The sequence below is a fragment of the Gopherus flavomarginatus genome, chromosome 2 (assembly GCF_025201925.1).
Source record: "Gopherus flavomarginatus isolate rGopFla2 chromosome 2, rGopFla2.mat.asm, whole genome shotgun sequence".
Taxonomy (NCBI): domain Eukaryota; kingdom Metazoa; phylum Chordata; order Testudines; family Testudinidae; genus Gopherus; species Gopherus flavomarginatus.
This window is the reverse complement of record NC_066618.1, coordinates 196,338,130-196,357,158: the sequence shown is the minus strand read 5'-3', so window position 1 is coordinate 196,357,158 and position 19,029 is coordinate 196,338,130. Positions and strand designations below refer to the sequence as shown.

The window sequence follows — 19,029 nt, the reverse complement described above, 5'->3', positions numbered from 1 at the left end:
CTAAGACATGTGAGGGAAAATTCCTCAAAAACCAGATGGCCAGTGGAAGGGACAAATCTGGAAAGCACTGATGCTGAAAAAGGTAGATGTAATACTGGACCCCAACTTAGACATGAGTTTGTAATACACATTTCTTCAGCCTAGCCTTCGCAAATAACAGCATCTGATACAAGCACAAAAAATATTTTCCCCCTAGGCAGAAGGTGCTGCATGCGACAATTTAGTAATGTTGCTTAACGCATTACCCCAACATTTAGATATCATGGTGATGGGCTCATTGTATTCCCCTAAGTAGAATATAATAGAATGGGATATGGCAGCAAAAAAGTGAAGACAATTTTGGGCTGCAAACACAGATGCATCACATCTTGGGACAGGATGGCACAATTATCCTTTTTTACAACACTCTAGTTACTGTACATGGAATATTGTACACAGTACTGGACAACAGTCTACTAGGAAAATACTGACAATCTGGAGGGAGTTCAGAGAACCACAACAAAATAATTAGAGGGCTGGGGGAAAGGACTTAAGAAGAAAGATTAAAAGAGTTAAGTACATATAGCTTGGCTAACTGATGGCTAAAAGGGGATATGCTAACAGTTTAGGCAGGCAGATAGACTGGATGGCCTGCTAGGCCTTTCCCAACTCTCTGCAAAACAAGTCAAAAATCTTAAAAGGCTAATATCCACAGACCAGAACTGCATTGGAGACAGATGCTAAAACAGGTAGACTAATTCTGATCTTTTCATGCATATTTGCCCAATACATCGTCAGACTTGCTTTTTTATAGAGCATAAGACAATCTGCCATTTGGGTCCCATGATCCTGCTTAGCAGTAGGTTTGTCCCGCATGTTTGACTAGGTTGTCATCAGGGATGTGTTTTCTTACATAAATGTGTTCCCTGTTGCAGAGGGTGCTGTTCCACCTGCAGAGTATCTGCCTTCTCTTCCTGTTTGTACCATCTCTAACCTCTCCTTTGCTATCCTCTCTTTCAGAGCTTAAATGCAACCATTATTAATGAGTGGGCACAAGCAGAAGAGGCAGCTCCTCAGTACCTCACTTGTCTTTCTAGCAATGATATCAGACCACAGCCCTCTCTAGTATACTGGTAGGGGAGTGGGAGACAGTATTGCACTGGGTAGAATGCAAAATGTGGCTTTTCTTTCCTATCTTCTTCTTTCTCTAGGGCCAGGGAAGGCACAGGAAAAAGAGAACAAGACATCATGGTACTGAGAGGAAAAAAGCTACAGTGATGTAAAAAAAAAAAGGCCTACTCAATGTCTACTTGAGCTTAAATACAATGGCCTCTCATTTCCAAAACAAAATATAGGACAGTTTGCAAGGGAAAATTGTAACTTCAAACAGTGACATAAGTTTTCTCCTCAGAATTATTACATTTTTTTTTAAAACTCTAAGAGGCAACGTATTTCAAGAACACCATATGTGCGCATGTGTGTTTAATTTGCATAAATATAACCCCTATTCCTTGTTGTTGAGATGCTGCTAAAACTTCAAAAATACTTATAAACTCTTTTAAACGTGCTTCCAGAACTGCTCTTCACTTTTTCGGATTCTCTTTAATAATCAACTGCTAGGCCAACTTTTGAACTTGGACTACACGATTGCTTCCAACAGTAAAAGGTGTAGGTTGCTGAAGTTGTGCGATTTCAAAGTAAGTTTTTTGGACTCAAATATCTTATCCAGTTGTGGCCAAAGTGTAGTCAGACAGACATCTATTACCAGTAGAGCCCTGTGCAGATACCAAATTTATATCCATGGATATAAAGTGGACATCCAAGGAGCTGCAGGGCTCTACCGGGAATGGCAGCAGTAAAAGCAGCCACACATCTGGCCACCACTTGCAAGAGCCAGCATCCCATGTAGGCAGCTTCTTCAGCATGGCTATACCGCCCCCAGCCCCGCTCACTGGGGCAAGCACCAGCCTTACTGTTTTGCATGCTCCCGGACTACTGCAATGAGGGACAGCTGCTGTTGAGCCTGGTGCCAACCCCAGTGGGCAGGACTTAGGCTGCGGAAAACAGAAGCCTGCAGGAGACTCTGAGAATTCTGGGACTAAAAGACTCCAGCCAGGTTAGGCCAGGAGCATCCTGTCAAAAGCAGGGTAGAACCAGAGTGAAGCTGGAAGGCTTGGATCTTTCTCCTGAGAAAAGGGGAGAATCCCCAGGATTGACTGAGATGCCAGGGGAGAAAAGACTCCAGGTGGGAAGCCTGGGGAGGGGCCTAGGAGAGAAAAGGACTCTTTTCTAGGTGAAGGGGAGAAGCCCCATGACTAAACGTTGTTATGAATAACATATAAATGATTACATAAATAAATTAGACCATAAGGGAAATGTTTTAAGGACTCTGGACTGGTGGAGTTTATTTATAGAGCCCCAAAGAGGGGAAACTGAAGTAGGGCACCACAGTGCCATTCCTAGCCACGTAAGAGGCAACTGACCCTTTACGGGGGCAAAGTTTGGACTTATCCTTATATAGAGACACAGACTTACAAGGACTAAACCGGAGTCATCACGCACTGCTGGAATGACTGTACTAGCAATTAATAGGGTAGTATTGAACTGTACAAGAGACGGGATTAACCAACTCCTCACCTACCCTCACTTCCTTCTGGAAGTGACACTAATTTTGGAAGTGACACTTAATGGCTAACTTTTTTGGCAGTTAAGTCTTTATACTGCATATATTGACCATAGTTCTTGAGATTCAGGCCTTTACTGATACACAGTTTGGTCAGTCTGCTTCAGCACACTTGACTCACTAATGCATTCCTTTTCACGGAGTGACGGCAATGTAAACTGAAATAACACTCTGAGGATTCAGAGCTCAGGAATCTAAGAACAAGTTCCAACTGTTCTCTACTCAGCTACATATTCCCTGATTATCTAGTTGTGAAGAAGGACTTTCTATTTTACATCATACTGGCTTTTCCTTATTATATTTCATTGATTTATCTCTAGCTGGGGCTACCGGTTGGGGATGTTGCCTCTGTGTTTTACTACAGTAGTTGAGAATTTGAAGAATGTCTTTTAGTTTTTGTTACTGCCAAAGATTAGTTAAAATACAAGTGTTTTTATTTGTAGCAAATGTGGAGACATGGGTAATGGGTACATTTCTTTTATATTTCTCAGCATAAACACATTAGGATAATATTATTTTTGAGCATATTCCTGCAGACTTGCTGCCTTTTAATTCTTGTTTTACTGATTGTTTATGGTCTCCAGTGGTACCTTGGACTGTTTACTCATTAGATTTCCTGAACTGACTTTTATTTACTTTTTAATCTCATGATTGAAAACATCAGTTCAAGAAGACATGAAAATTACTGGCCACTTTAACCTGAATACTTCTTGTAAAGGGCCTGGACAAAGAAAACCAATGCTTCTACAGGTATAGAGAAAAAAGAAATACATGTTTTGCATCGACATTTCTTGGGCGGGGCGGAGGGAGAGAGAATAGTTATCTGCACAATACAGTCTGAAGTCTTTTTGGAATCTTTCTATGACACAATTTATGACACTTATTTCTACTCTTCCCATCTCAAAGTAGGTTGTACTATCACACTTGCCATGAGGATTAAATGAATGATGCTTGGAGCTCTGAATTCCACATTTATTAGGACCACATAATTTCAAATTGTGTTTCTTGAACATTTTTTTTCATAATTTCCCCCCACTCTCTGAAGGATAACACAAAATTTATTCTAAAGGGCCATTTGTTTTATTTTATTATTTTATACTCTGCAACTTCAAGCTTCACCCACAAACTGCACTTTTTATTCTTGTTGTCAAGCACTAAATATTGCATTACCCAGGTTCTGTGGTAACCATAGCCCCAGTACATGAATGGCTAAACGACCCATTATATTGTTCACTTCACTTTCTCAACAGAACTGTGAAACATTCCACAAGACGAATGAGAAAATGCCAACGGAATTCACAACTCATAACGTTTTTGATTCTGAATCTGACTAATCACTCCAGCATTGTCTGGGAGGACACCTGCTGCTTGTGAAAACAAAACCTACTGAGCTCTTACAATCTGGGCAGCAGAAAACATGAACAGGCAACCAGCAGACTAATTCAATAAAGTTTGTTCAATTCTAGACTGCACATGGAGATATTTTTTTTCAGAGATGCTAGGTGTATGAGGCTTGCATCTTGGAAAAATCTCAAAGGCCTCAGAACTGATTGGAAAACATTGATAACAAATATTTAATTCAAACTTGCCATTCTAAGGTAAAATGAGATCAGTTATATTACACCATACAAAAGAACCCCTTCCACAAGGTATTCCCTAGCTCAGTAAGACGACAGATTACTCTGCATAGACATAACACTTTAGTTATGTCACACTTAACAGGTCACCTTTGTAAAAGGATCCTGAAACTGGCATCCAATGTTGTGGCACAATTAACTGTCGACATAAATGGTACCAGGCTGATCTGCTTTTCAGGCATAATAAGATTGTTTGTAAAGAATTTTACACCCACTTTGCAATTAAACGTGGGTATAAAATTCAGCAAGCTGAAGAGAGAGGATGATGCCAAGGTACCAGGAGTAAAGAAATGGATATGGTGTTGACTGTGTGTGTTGATGGATATTTGTATATACATTTCCTTATGGAATATTTTACTAAGCTATCTAGGGGACTGACCTTTCAGACTTCCAAAGACAAAACTCCAGAGGCCTTCAGGAGAAACCCTACATACAGTAAGCTCTACTCTCCCCCTACATAATAGCTTCCCTATTACCGTCACCTTCAAAGACCCATCCAAAGGGCCTCATCCAGTCTCGCAATCTTTGTGCTGAGGCCCCAGAGCAGTGGTTCTCAACCTAATCAGTACTAAGCTGTGACCCATGTAACACTCTCAGGGCCATAAAGGTAGTATTGGATGGGGCCCAAAATGGTAAATAGGTTGAGAACCAATGTCCCAGAGCCTCCCATTTTCAAAGTAGTGTGTTCTGGGGTTCTGTGTCCTAGAAATTGCTGGCACTGTGCCCAGCAGAGAGGCTGGGTAGAGTTTTATGTTAATTAGTTATAGCTGAGTGTGTTACTCTGGTTGAATGGTGAGGTGGCCACAGCTGGCTACACTGCCCCCATAGAGTGCAGGGATCTCTATGTGTTTATTTTTATGGAGCAGCTATGTCCATTCCTTCACTTATGTTTTTAAACCATGATGCTTAGAAAATCCATGTAGTTGGGGAAATGGATGGCTCAGAGAACTGGCAATGAGATACCAGCCCTTTCAACTCTGCCACTAGTCTAGGGTCATGTGGCAGCAGCTGAGTGATCTGTGTATTTATTGATAGAAATATCTATGACTTACTATTATAGTATGGGAGCACCTCACCAACAGTGCCCTCTCAGTTGCACTAGGTGACACATGGTGAAAAGTGAGGCACCGAGAGATTAAGTGACTTGTCCACCAAGATTCCTGACTTTTAGTCCTGGGCCTTAACTTCAGACCAGCCTTCCTTGATCCCTAGAGTAAACTCAGGGCAGAAACCACCACTACAGCTGATACTAATTGACATCTTTGTTGACATCTCAGGAAAGAGCTCAAGGACTCAATGAGTATGAATCTTAACTACATCTCACCCTTAGATGTGTCCCTCCAGGTCAGAGCTGAGGCACATTGTCAATATAAACTGTAAGCTCCCCATGGCATGAACCATTTCTCCTAACTCTTGCACAGTGCTGAGCCCAGTGAAGGTGCTTAACAAGTAAACAATAAATATAACAACCGTGGGCAAAACAGAGATACAGTAGGACTACATATATACATCACAAATACAAATATACTTTTAGATATTTTGCTAGACGAATGAAAATTGTATGACCTGACATTGCCTGACATTGATCACAGACACTGTAAGAACATGTGCAGGGTATCAATATACCACATGGTCAGGCAAATAAGTTAATGCCCTTTAAAAATAAAAGTGATTAGGCAAGATCACAGCAATCTGATCCTAATACAGTTTAGAGGCAATTCCACAGCTACCAGAAATACCATATAAAATCATGAAGCTGGTCCCAAACCTAAGCACAATACTTCTCCATTGTGCAGCAGCTAGGTATGCCTTTGTGTTTGGCCCTGCTCATTTGCTTTGGTGCAAATAAGGAGGAGAATGAAAGGGCATAGGTTCAATAACACAGCAGGATGCACAAATAAATTAGCGGCAGGATTTGGTTTGGTTTTATAATTCAGGCATGGAAAGAAAAATCCAGTTTGTGTAGATGCATAAAAAATGTTTACAGTGGAGATGGAAAATGATGACTCAATTTTTGTTTTAACAAGTGCAGCCTGCCTGTGTACGCACTCCAAATAGAGAACCAAACACTGGTAAATCTTCTTGGTGCCAACACTCAGACATGCCAAAATCTTGGCTACTTCACCACCACCTGTTCTCCTTTCTTACAATGTACACCTCTACCCGATATAACATGAATTTCGGATATAACATGGTAAAGCAGTGCTCGGGGGGGAGGGGAGATGCGCACTCCAGTGGACCAAAGCAAGTTCGATATAATGCGGTTTCACCTATAACACAGTAAGATTTTATGGCTCCTGAGGACAGCGTTATATCAGGGTAGAGGTGTATTATTAAATTAATGAGGCTTTCCAAGCCAGAAGTGTGGAAAGACTGATAAAATGCTTAATTCTTGCTACTAGAAGCCAAGGGCATTATAGAACTGACCAAACTAAACCACTTTAGAGGGAAGGAGGAGGCATGCTGCCAAAGGGTCTCAAGACCATTATTTCTGCTTCTTTTCTGGCTGGAAATAAGGGGCTTTGACAGGAAAGGAACCAAGGCAGCCAGAACCATGACAGGGCAGCTGGTGGATAGCAAGGTTGGCAGACTTTTGGAGACAAATATAACAAGCAAGAGCAATACTTGTAGGCTCCAAGGGGTACAAGACATAATAGCCATTTTAGGACAGAGGATCATATCCACAGTCAATGCAGCACCATGATGGAATGTAATGACTGAAGAGGATCAAAGCAATAAGATGAAATGACAATTCATGTTAAAAAGCATCTCTAAAAATGTAAGTCCTTCAGGTAGCTCTAAGTGAGTCTCCAAAGAGCAAAAGCATGGCAGCAATTGGAAGAATGAGTCAAGAAATACTAAAGAATGGGAATGGGGAGGTCAGTAACCACACTAAAAAGGAGCCAAATCCCTGGCCAAAGAGGAGAAAAAGGAAAACCTTGAAGCCCAGAAACAGAAGATGAGGCAAGAAGTAGGGGAGAATTCAAACTACAATTTTCTACATTTTTGCTTTTAGGACCCTATGGGCTGAGCTATCCCTACTGAAGATAGTGTCAAGCTTCCTGGGTCATGGTCATGCACACATTTTTCCTGCATAGAGCATAATACAGCCCAAACTTATACAAAATAGGATGTAAGTGAGCTTGGTGTTGGTGAAAGATGCCGGGTTAAGAAACCTGGAAAAACAAGTCCTTTATCCACGAGACAACACAGACATTCCACACAGCCTCACCAAATGTATCTCAACTTTGAGCAAGAAGAACCAATAGGTGTCAAAGCTGTATTTCAGGCTGCATGCTGACTAAATTCGTGTTACTATTTGTTAAGAACTGTTTGTGTCTTGTGTCTTGTACAGCATTAAGCAAACTCATACAGATCCTGCCCCTGAGGCACTCACTGGGTATGCCTATAGGGCAATCATAGCTAGATCTAGCTAGCTGAATAACAATAGCAGTGAAGCTGCGGCAACACAGGCCTAGGACCCTGGGTATGTACTTGAGTACCTAACCCATGCTGCCACGCTAAGAGCTAGCTAATCAAAGACAGCTCAGGTATGTCTACACATGCTGCAATCTCGCCTCTGACTGCAGTGTGGACATACCCTATGGCAGTGATGCTCAAACTTTTGTACCGGTAACCCCTTTCACTTAGCAAGCCTCTGAGTCTGACCCCCCCCTTATAAATTAAAAACACATTTTAGTATATTTAACACCATTATAAATGCTGGATGCAAAGTGGAGTCTGGGGTGGGGGCTGACAGCTCATGATCCCCCCTGTAGTAACCTCATGACTCGGAGGAATCCTGACCCCCAGTTTGAGAATCCCTTCCCTATAGTCTAAGGAAGGCATAGTAACACCAGAGCAAAGTGTTAACATGGAATGTTACGTTTTCTAAAAGTCTTATTGCTGACAGCTGTTCCCCAGTTTTGTAACGCTGAGATGGAGAAGGCAGTTGCTTGATGCGGCTCAATGTTTGCAGGCCTCACAGAAGAAGCTAGTCTTTAGAAGAATTTGAATGAGAAGGCAGGCAGTGACAAGCACACTGGGATTCCACGGAGCACAGAATGAATGAGCAAAGACACATCAGAAGAAACAATGGGATGGTTAGGATGTCATCACTGGAGAAACAAAGGGATCAGCGGGACAAGGTAAGAAACAAGATCCAAGGTGCAGCCTGGGCAGAGCTGAGCTGAATTCTGAAGGTGAGGCTGTGAAGTTTAAACCAGATACAGCAGGCAACAGGGAGCCAGAGGAAGGATTCACAGGCAGTCTGACAGATGAGGTGGTGGATGGATGAAAAATTTATTTTAGCAGCTGTCTTTTGGATGGACTGAAGGGGAACAATGTGGAAAATGGGGAGATCTGAGAGGAAGTGGCTACAAACACAAGACTTTGGCCTCTCTGCTAAGGCTGCCAAATAGGGTGCCATTAAGTATCCATTGTGGTAATGGCAACAGCCATCCACTAGGAACTGAATTCGAACCAAACTAATTGCACATAGGCCACAGAAAACCTTCATTGGGTAACTTTAAGCCACCACTGACTTAGGCCTTTGAACCAGTTGCCTAGAGGTAAAAGGCTCTGTCTCCAGCCACAGTATTCATCCTGATGAGCTTGTATGCCAGTAAATTCCATTGGCTGATTAAATACTAGGTAAAACTGCATTTCCTTTTCCTTTCTTTCCTGCGTCCTCCCTTGCTCCTTTGTATAAGAACAGAGGAAACTACAACAATAACTATGTGTGGCGTTTCTAAAAAAGTCAATGGGCCTTTCAGCCCAAGCATGAAACAACTCTGTGACAGTCTGACTGAGATCACCAAAGACATTAGCCATTTACTGGCAACTTCAGTAATCCCCTTTAAGAGCTAATGAACAAAGAATCCTAGAATCTACAAGAATCCTCCATGAACAAGAAAGCAAGAGGAGGGGATTATTTTGGGGTGAACTGCACTTTTAAAGTTTTATTTTGAGGTAATTTTTCTTTCAAATTGAGGGGTGAATTTTAATGCTTGTGAGAAACTGAATTTATTGACTTACTGAAAGCTCCAAAGTTCTTAGCAATTTGGAAAGGTTGGTAGCAATATATCATGTTTAAAATAAGTTTTATATACAATGAAATATTAATTCTACAGCTCAGCAGTGAGTCATAATTAGTTCTACGACTCACCACTGTAGGAAGAGATAAAGGATTGTTGTTAATACTGTAAAACTTTCAGTATTTGAACTACTGCACAGCGAATTCAGGAATTTTCCCAAGTATTCCAATTAGTAACAAGGCTTAAGCTTTAAGTGCGGGAGAAGCAAAGGAAATGCTGAAAAACACTGCCACAGGCTGGTTTAGTTTGGCAGTTCTCCTTTTTAAAAAAATAGACAAAAACATATCCAGAGGAGCTGGAAAGCGGCTTGGATTTCTCCTTTCTCCTCACCTTTTTTGTTTTTGAGAAGGGGCACAGGAGGAGGAGGATTGTGGCAAACATTATCTATGTTTTGACCTCTCACCCCAAGAGCTGTAATACTTGCAGATGCTGCTTTGAGTTGTTTTAAACGTGCAAAACTCTAAGGAAAAATGGAGAGTGACCACAATTAATGCTACCAAAAAAGAAAATGATGTACTACAGAAAGCAGACCCCTTTTGGTTGCTTGCATCAGTCTTAAGGCATAGACTCTAGTTGTCAACATACACCTCCACCCCAATATAACGTGACCTGATATAACACGAATTCGGATATAACGCGGTAAAACAGTGCTCGGGGGAGGGGGGGCTGGTCTGCGCACTCCGGTGGATCAAAGCAAGTTCCATATAACGCAGTAAGATTTTTTGGCTCCTGAGGACAGCGTTATATCGAGGTAGGTGTACTTCAACATACAACGTACCAAGAAAAAAAAAATCACATTTGAGGCATCAGACTGCTCCCATTGGCAAAACCCCACTGATGTCAACACAACCAGGGAAAGCCCTAAAAAAGAGCAAGCCTAAGAAATAGGCCCATATAATCCAGATTTTTAAATATCATCAGTGAGGAAAACACAGTTGCTATACATGGAATAGATCTTCCAAAACTGAAAAGGTTACACCGCTTTTCTCCCATCAATCAGGGTATGATAGGAGGAAGAAGAGTAGGAAAAGGTCCTATTGTAGTGATGGAGATGAGGCAATGTCAGTATCAATAAAAAATTTTTAAATCTTTTCATACATAGGTGCACACAGATTCACATTAAGTATATTCCTTCAGACCTGTTTAATCTGTGTTTTGTTTATCTGCTTGTCTGGCTATGTAAGGTTTAGGTGGTAACTAATCTTTATAACATGAACTGTAAACAAACTGACTTGGTAATCAGATTTTTTTCTTTAATCAACATAAAAATGTGGCTTCTAAAGTGACTCGGAGTAAGCAGGCCTGACTATCTGTAGGTTAATGAGGTTACATATCTTCACAAATTAAGTTATGTATGTCACAGCATTGTAATCAAATCTAGTGTACTTCTTCCACGTGTAGTCAGGGTCTAACATGTAATTAAATGATTTCAAGTTTTACAGTCCAAATCTCTCAGTCCATCTGCAACACAAGTGGACTCTATCCTGTCACAAACACATTCTAAAAACCACAGAGTTTCCCAAATAGCACAGTTATAATATAATTTGTCAAGTATATATATCACGACACTGCAGTGCATACAAATAAAATCTCTTATTTCCATGGCCATTATACGTTTGTATAGTTTTTTTAAATCATAACAGCAACCAGGAATGTGTTAGTGTGTGCTCTTTGATGGGAGAGAAATAGAGGCTTAAGATACCGAAGTTGACAGCCATGATGATTTAGTACTAGATTCCTCAACTAGATCACCTGAGTTTTGTAAATCCATTCTTCCTACAACTTCTGCAGACATGCTCATAAGAAATACATGGATTTTCCTCCCACAGGCAATGGCCCAGCACTGAAGAAGCATTAAAGTAGCTTCTGTTATATAAAAACAAAATGAAGCATAAAAAACAAAAGACATGATTAACAACACTGTAAAGGAAACTTGTGGATCTGATTTGCCAACATTTTAATTACACCTCACCGAGTCACCTGAGCCCAGGAAGGGTTCATTCTGAAGGAGGACAGACAGGTGGTGGTTTCCATTCATGGTGGTAGAGAGAAATAGCTTTAGGTTCCACAGAAGCTCTGTAGCTGGAGGCCACTGTGGGATGTGTGTTCAATCACCTGGGGAGTGCAATGAATCAACCAACCAGCTGCCTTGACCATGTCCCTTCCCCATCCAGAACTACAGAGTTTTTGAACAAAGCTAACTCCTATACTCTTGTGAGAACCGTCCACCTTTCAGGCTTTCCTCCTTGGAGGCCTTGCACATGGGTTTTTATTGGCTTCTGGTGCTGATCCTAGCCCTTTAAACTACTTCTAAAATAGATCAAAAAAAAAAGTTAGAGCAAGTTGGGAACTTTAGCCCATGGGCCAGCTCCTGTTATCCTTACTCAGGCAAAACAACCACTGACATCACTTCCTGAAAGTCAGTGAGAGTCTTCTTCAAGTAAGGAGTGAAGGATTGGGTATCATATGCCAGTATTTTTCCCATTTGAGTTTCCACTACTATGGGTGCCTCTCAGTATGAATATAGAATCTCTGTTGTTTCCAAACATTGCATTGGCTGTAGTTAATCAACACAGGGTCAATGCATTAGGTTAACAATGTACAAACTCCATTACAATACCATGTGTCATCCTTTAAACTGGGTGCTTGTAATATAAGGATAGGTTTGACAGTTCTACATACAGCTGTGGGGAACAATGAAATCTTTCAAGGAGAGCAGTAATAAGTGACCTTTTAAGAGCTTTTTGCCAACCTAATAAATTATAAGTCTGTATTGAAACAGTATGATTTTGTTTAAAAACTTCCACATACAATGTTAATAACTGGCCCCAGTTTTTAAAGGCAAAGCATTTCTTCAACTGTTTTGAAACTTTTTAGAACTGCTAAATGTTTATAATGTTCCGGACAAGGAACACTTGATAATATAAATGGTCTTTGTTTAGAATGTAATACAATAAGATGCTGGCATTCATTTGGAGAACAGCTGTCCTCAGCATGCCCACTATACATTGCATTTACTCAAAATATCACTAGATGGCACCTGTTCACAATTTATAAACCAAACCACAGTCTTTCAATTTGCATTGTGTGTGGTCCCAGTTTCTTTGGAAACTGTAACTGACAGAATATCAAGCTTTAGCCCACAAGTAGAAATTAGAAGGAATATACAATATCTTCCAGATTCATCTTAACATATTCCACCCTAAGATACACGAATACAAGTCAATGGAAGTAGCACACACATCTCCAAGGGTAGAATTCAACCCAAGATGTATCTACATTTTTTAAAACCTGATTTTTTCATGTAATATTTCTTCAGATCCAATGTTTTATTTTCACTTTATCTCAATTTCAGAACAGTTAGCCGATACCTTCTCACAATTTAAGCCCTTAAAAAGTAGACAGGAAAGGGATTTTCAATTAATCTTTTTCCTCCCTCTCTTATTTAACCCTTTGGTTTTTTTTAAAAACCCTCTGAGCAATCAAGGGCCATATTCTTCCTTACAGAAACACAGTAGAAATGTACCAAAACCTTGCCTTTTCTGCACTGGTATTCTGAATTGCATTTTTATTAGCATTCTAATCAGATGGCCACAGTTCCTTTTTTAAATTCCAAAACACCACTGAATGAAGGGAGAGGATGTTGGTAGGAATTAATAATTTACTTCAGATATGTAAACAAACAGTTGGGCAAACTTACTTTCATAGTTAGATAAGAAGATAGGGCCAACCTTCCCCTCTCCTAGGGAAAGCACACAGTGAGGGTCAGAGGAAGAAGGCGGCTCATAAAGGAAACTTCTCTGATTTTCCCTGATTCTCCCAATGAGGGCACTGAATTGAGAAGTGGCAATTTTGTCTCCTGGGTGTAAAGCTGGTAGAGAAAATTCTAGTTTTTGATACATTTTCATTAACATTTTCATCAATTTTTTTTAATGTTTATTTATTTATTTTGCAAAAATCAGTTGCTCCTTTTTAACCATATCGTAGAATATTTTTGAAAATGGGACAAAAAATGCTGTGCACATTTTTTAAATAATGTTTTTTCTGCATTTTTCAACCAGATGACCAAGGCACAAGCAGGGATGTTCAGCTCCAACGAACAGCCTGAGGCCATGTCTACATCTAAAATTTTGCAGCGCTGGTTGTTAGAGCTGTATTAGTACAGCTGTATAGGGCCAGCGCTGCAGAGTGGCCACACTTACAGCAACCAGCGCTGCAAGTGGTGTTAGATGTGGCCACACTGCAGCGCTGTTGGGCGGCTTCAAGGGGGGTTCGGGGAACGCGAGAGCAAACCGGGAAAGGAGACCAGCTTCGCCGCGGTTTGCTCTCGCGTTCCCCGAAAAACCCTGCAAACCGCAGGGAAGGAGACCTGCTTGTTCGGGGAACGCGAGAGCAAACCGCGGCGGAGCTGGTCTCCTTTCCCGGTTTGCTCTCGCGTTCCCCGAACCACCCTGCAAACCGCAGGGAAGGAGACCTGCTTGCTCGGGGGTTCGGGGAACGAGAGAGCAAGACGGGGAAGGAGACCAGCTTCGCCACGGTTTGCTCTCGCGTTCCCCGAACCACCCTGCAAACCGCAGGGAAGGAGACCTGCTTGCTCGGGGGTTCGGGGAACGCGAGAGCAAGACGGGGAAGGAGACCAGCTTCGCCGCGGTTTGCTCTCGCGTTCCCCGAACCCCCCTGCAAACCGCAGGGAAGGAGACCTGCTTGCTCAGGGTTCGGGGAACGCGAGAGCAAGACGGGGAAGGAGACCAGCTTGATTACCAGAGGCTTCCTCAGGTATGCTGGGATACCTGCTTATTCCACGGAGGTCAAGAAAAGCGCTGGTAAGTGTCTATACTTGATTACCAGCGCTGGATCACCAGCGCTGGATCCTCTACACCCGAGACAAAACGGGAGTACGGCCAGCGCTGCAAACAGGGAGTTGCAGCGCTGCTGGTGCCCTGCAGATGTGTACACCTCCTAAGTTGCAGCGCTGTAACTCCCTCACCAGCGCTGCAACTTTCTGATGTAGACAAGCCCTGAGATCCACATGGATTTCAGATCTACTGAAAAGCAGCAGCATTCATGGACTTTTACTCTCCATTCTGGTTTCTTAGAAAGGGGGATCCAATGGAACCAAAAGTTTTTTGCACAAGACATGTAATAATTGAATTTTAAAGCTTGACACATCTGTCTATTTATGTGTTGCTAAAACTCCAGTCTACATCCTATCTGGGTGCTGTGGGTAGATAATGTGTATGAATAAACGTCATTGAGAACCACGTGGCCTACATCCCGGAGCTGGAAGAAGCAGGACAATCAGCATCCCTTGCCCCAATTGGCCAGGGGGTTCCAGACTATTCAAGGCGGAGGGGTGGAGGAGCTATCTGGTGTTCCTTAGCAAGTGTCATGCTAAGGTTACCGCCTTCACCACTGGCCCCATCAAGTTCCCTCCCCCTCCGCCCCCCATGCTACTGATGGGTGGCACTTTTCAAAGGTATTCCTAGGTGCTTTTGAAAATTCCATTAGGCACCTATCTGAATCTTTAGGCACCTACGTAGCTTTGAACATCTGGCCCAAGGTACTTTTGTTACATATGCGAAGGAAATAAGTGTCTACAAAGAAGGATGTTATAAGTTATTTTTTAACAGATCAACAGGCAACTTAACTTTTACTACTTTTTTCCTTTCTTTATTAATCTTTTTTTTGATTGTTTCAGATTACATGGATGGAAAGCATCATGAGAAGTTACAAAGGTAAAGATGTCTCAGGCTCAGAAATGTATATATAGTGTAATCACTAATGTACAGGTGATGCAAATCTAATTAACTGTCCCAGTAAGGGAGGAACGTTGCAGAGAGTTATGGTCCATGTTGATTATGCTATTTTGCATAATTTATAAAGGGTAATCATCTAGCTATACCTGAGGGATAGGCCCTAAGTGATTTTTTCTAGAACAAAGAATTTTTCATGTTTTTGCATGCCTCTTATCTAAAGTTAGGGAATTTCAGACCTTCTGCTCTACTCTGCTAATAATATAGGAAGCAAGACGAAGCACTAACGATCTTGATGTGGCTCCAACTCAGGTGATTGTCAATTCCAAGTACAGCAAACCCAAGAGGTAGCTGTATCCTTTTGGGGTGAAATTCTTCCCCATGCAGAGAGCTCCCCCAAGGCCTTATGCACCACCTAAGCTGCGAGTGGAATTACTGGTGCAAGTGACCTTGGATAAGCCCTCTGCACTGGGAGAAGGGTTTCGTCCTTATTGAATATATTAACACAATATAAGAAAACTTGTTTTAGAGGAGTTCAATGGCAGTGTAACATCACCAAATATGATTAAAGTTTCTAACAACTTTGCATCCTCTCCAGGATAGATTCATAAGGGAGTTGTCCATGTTTCATAGCCTTTTTGGACTACAATGAGTTCTTGGCTAGAATTTGAAATCAATGATAGCAATATTGTGACATTTGTGAATATTATTCCATTATACTTTACCATTAGATAGATTAAAGTCCTTTCGCCATGATGAAATGTGTGAATTACCAGCGGGACAGAGAAAGGGAACAAAAGTATCTCACAGTACTTCATGTTATACCTTTAATTATTGTAGATTTTGCTAAATAATTCTTGAACTCAGACAAGGGGCTGAGAAAATTCTCTATGCTCTGAATAATTAAATGCGTAATCCTGAATTATTGGGACGGAAGTCATTTCTCAATATTATATTGGGTATTCTGATCAGAGGGGGAGCACTTCATTCTTGTAAATATGACAAAATAGTCTCTCTCTGTGTTACAGCTCAGACTACTTTAATATGTTGTATTTAACAAAAAGGACCAAATTCACCCCAGGTGCAAACGTAACTCTTGAAGTTAAGGGAAAATCAAGCCCTACTTATAATTGAGGCTGTATTTGGTCTGGGGAACAGAGATGATTCCTGGATGTAATTAGACATGCAGACAAGTACTAGAGAATTTTAGACATTCTCTTCTACATAATAGGCAATATTGTATCATTGATTTTTAATTGAAATCAATGGCCTAATAAGAGGATAATGGGTAAAAACATTGTCTACTTTATAGGAAGGTATCAGAGGGGTAGCTGTCTTAGTCTGGATCTGTAAAAGCAGCAAAGAATCCTGTGGCACCTTATAGACTAACAGACGTTTTGGAGCATGAGCTTTCGTGGGTGAATACCCACTTCGTCAGATGCATGTAGTGGAAATTTCCAGGGGCAGTTATATATATGCAAGCAAGCTAGAGATAATGAGCAAGCTACCTCATTATCTCTAGCTTGCTTGCATATATATACCTGCCCCTTGGAAATTTCCACTACATGCATCTGACGAAGTGGGTATTCACCCACGAAAGCTCATGCTCCAAAACGTCTGTTAGTCTATAAGGTGCCACAGGATTCTTTGCTGCCTTTATAGGAAGGAGCATCTTCCCCGGGAATGAAAGGTGTCTAATTTTAAGGAAAATTGACATGCTAAGGAGATTTCAATTTCAGCTCATGGCTGCACTGGTTAAGAACAATATAAATAAAATGGGGATTTAATTCATGCAGCTAGTAGGAGAATGAGGTAATGCCAATCTCTATCTTTCCTCTAAAAGAGCCATTCCCTGCTGATGTAAGGTAATCAACTCTCACACACTTAAGTGCAGGAAAATACAATTTAAACTCTAGTAGTTTAAATACTAGAGCTAAATACCAGAAAAATACAATAAAGGAAAAAGGAGATGAGCGCGGAGGGAGGAAATATAGGGTGCTCACAAATTAAAAAATTAGTAATGCCTCCACAGCTCAAACAGAACAAATTATTAAGGAGTAATTGGGTAAATACATTTTAGAGGACAAACCTTTAGTTATATGTAACTAAAATAGAAAGGCAAACAAATTAATAAAAGATAGCAGATGTAATAAGGGAACAGAGAACTATGAGCAGAAATTACCTGATTTTTGCATCCAGATCATGTTTAGGCTGAGACTGGGAATGCCAAATCAGAGCAAGTATTCCAAGGCACCAGATTATTGTGAAAGGAGATGTTGGTCTCATATGGCAGAAGTCTTGCAAAATCCACTGATCTCACAAGATTCTGGCTACATCCAAATTGGAATCAGGAAAAAAAAAAGTGATTTTGTGTTTTTGATTAAATCTGAAACCAAACTTGTAGACCTTTGGATTTCAATCTAGCATCACTCCTTATTCTGCAACAAAAATTCAAAGGGGTACTGAGAGGAGTTTTGTATTCGAGAGCCTACATCAGTGGTGGGCAACCTGTGGCACGTGGGCCTGCAAGTGGCCCATCAGGGTAATCCGCTGGCGGGCCATGAGACCGTATTTACATTGATCATCCACAGGCACAGCCGCCCACAGTTCCCAGTGGCCACAGTTCGCCGTTCCCGGCCAATGGGAGCTGCAGGAAGTGGCGCGGGCTGGCCACCGCTTCCCACAGCACCCATGGACCAGGAACAGCAAACCACAGCCACTGTGAGCTGTGGGCAGCTGTGCCTGTGGATGGTCAACGTAAACACTGTCTCGCAGCCCACCAGCAGATCACCCTGACAGGCCACATGTGGCCCGCACAGCCTACATTTTCAGAAGTTACTAGTGATTTGTTGTGCCTCCATTTTTAGGTGCCCAACCTGAGACGTATTAAAAAAATCCTGATTTTCAGAAGGCAGGCATACAGCACTTTCTGAAAAAAACAGATATCCTTAAAGATGCTTCCAGCTGGACACCCAAAATCCCTTGGCACATTCATCTGGATGTGGTTCCTATTTTGATCCATCCACCTCAGTTCACAAAGGGTCACAAATGTAAACATAATCAAGTAAGAAATTCATAACATTGCTGTCAACAGATGCCTAATGAATTGTAAACAAACAAAAATAGCAAACACTGAATACACCATTTAAGGATGTTTTATCATCCCTGACAGCAGAAGAATGTGTTGGAATTATGGTAAATAAGAGGATACCTCACTTTGTTGGACAGTGTTCTCTAAAGTTTCCTGGAGACTTAGCATAGGCGATAGGTCTTTAGATTTAATAAAGTCAGCAGCTTTATTATTCCAAAACATATGCAATTTGCCAGGGAAAATTACAGCATAGTGGAGACAAAGCTTTCCAGGGACTTCCTACAGCAATGTCTTATTTATAATCATCTATAATTTCTTTTTCATCTCCAAGTAGCCTTTAGGAATCTCTCTCTCTCCTTTTTTTTTTTCTTCCGAAAATTAAGGACTTTCACAAGAATAAGAGCAAGAGTTTTCATCTTGCCTTTGTTTGCCAGTGAAGCCGTATAAACACACATTCAATCCCAGGAGAAAGTTCTAATATCTAAGGAACAACATGCTTTTGCCGGTGGATATTCTATTGTCTTTTGAGATTCATTTTCAAATGCAGCTACTAACCACACCCTCCAAAGAATCAGTTCAGAATTCAGCAGCTGAAGTTCTTGTGGTACATTAGGTTACTAAAAGGTACAGCTGTGTGAATAACTGATTTTTTGGTTTGCTGGCAGTTCTGGAAAAAAACAGTTTTGGGTCAACTCAAAATAAACATTTTTCAAAATTTTGGGCATACCCAAAAAAAATTATTTGGGGAGGTCAAATGAAATATTTTGTTTAGCTTTCTAGCTTTTTTAAC

At 41.2% G+C, this 19,029-nt stretch overlaps 1 protein-coding gene across 4 annotated transcripts in view; it reads right to left on the bottom strand.

Annotated features, from left to right (window-relative positions):
* The window catches only part of ZNF516 (zinc finger protein 516), a 142,978-nt gene that overhangs the window by 22,669 nt on the left and 101,280 nt on the right, over nucleotides 1–19,029 (bottom strand). The gene's annotated exons all lie outside the window — the stretch shown is intronic.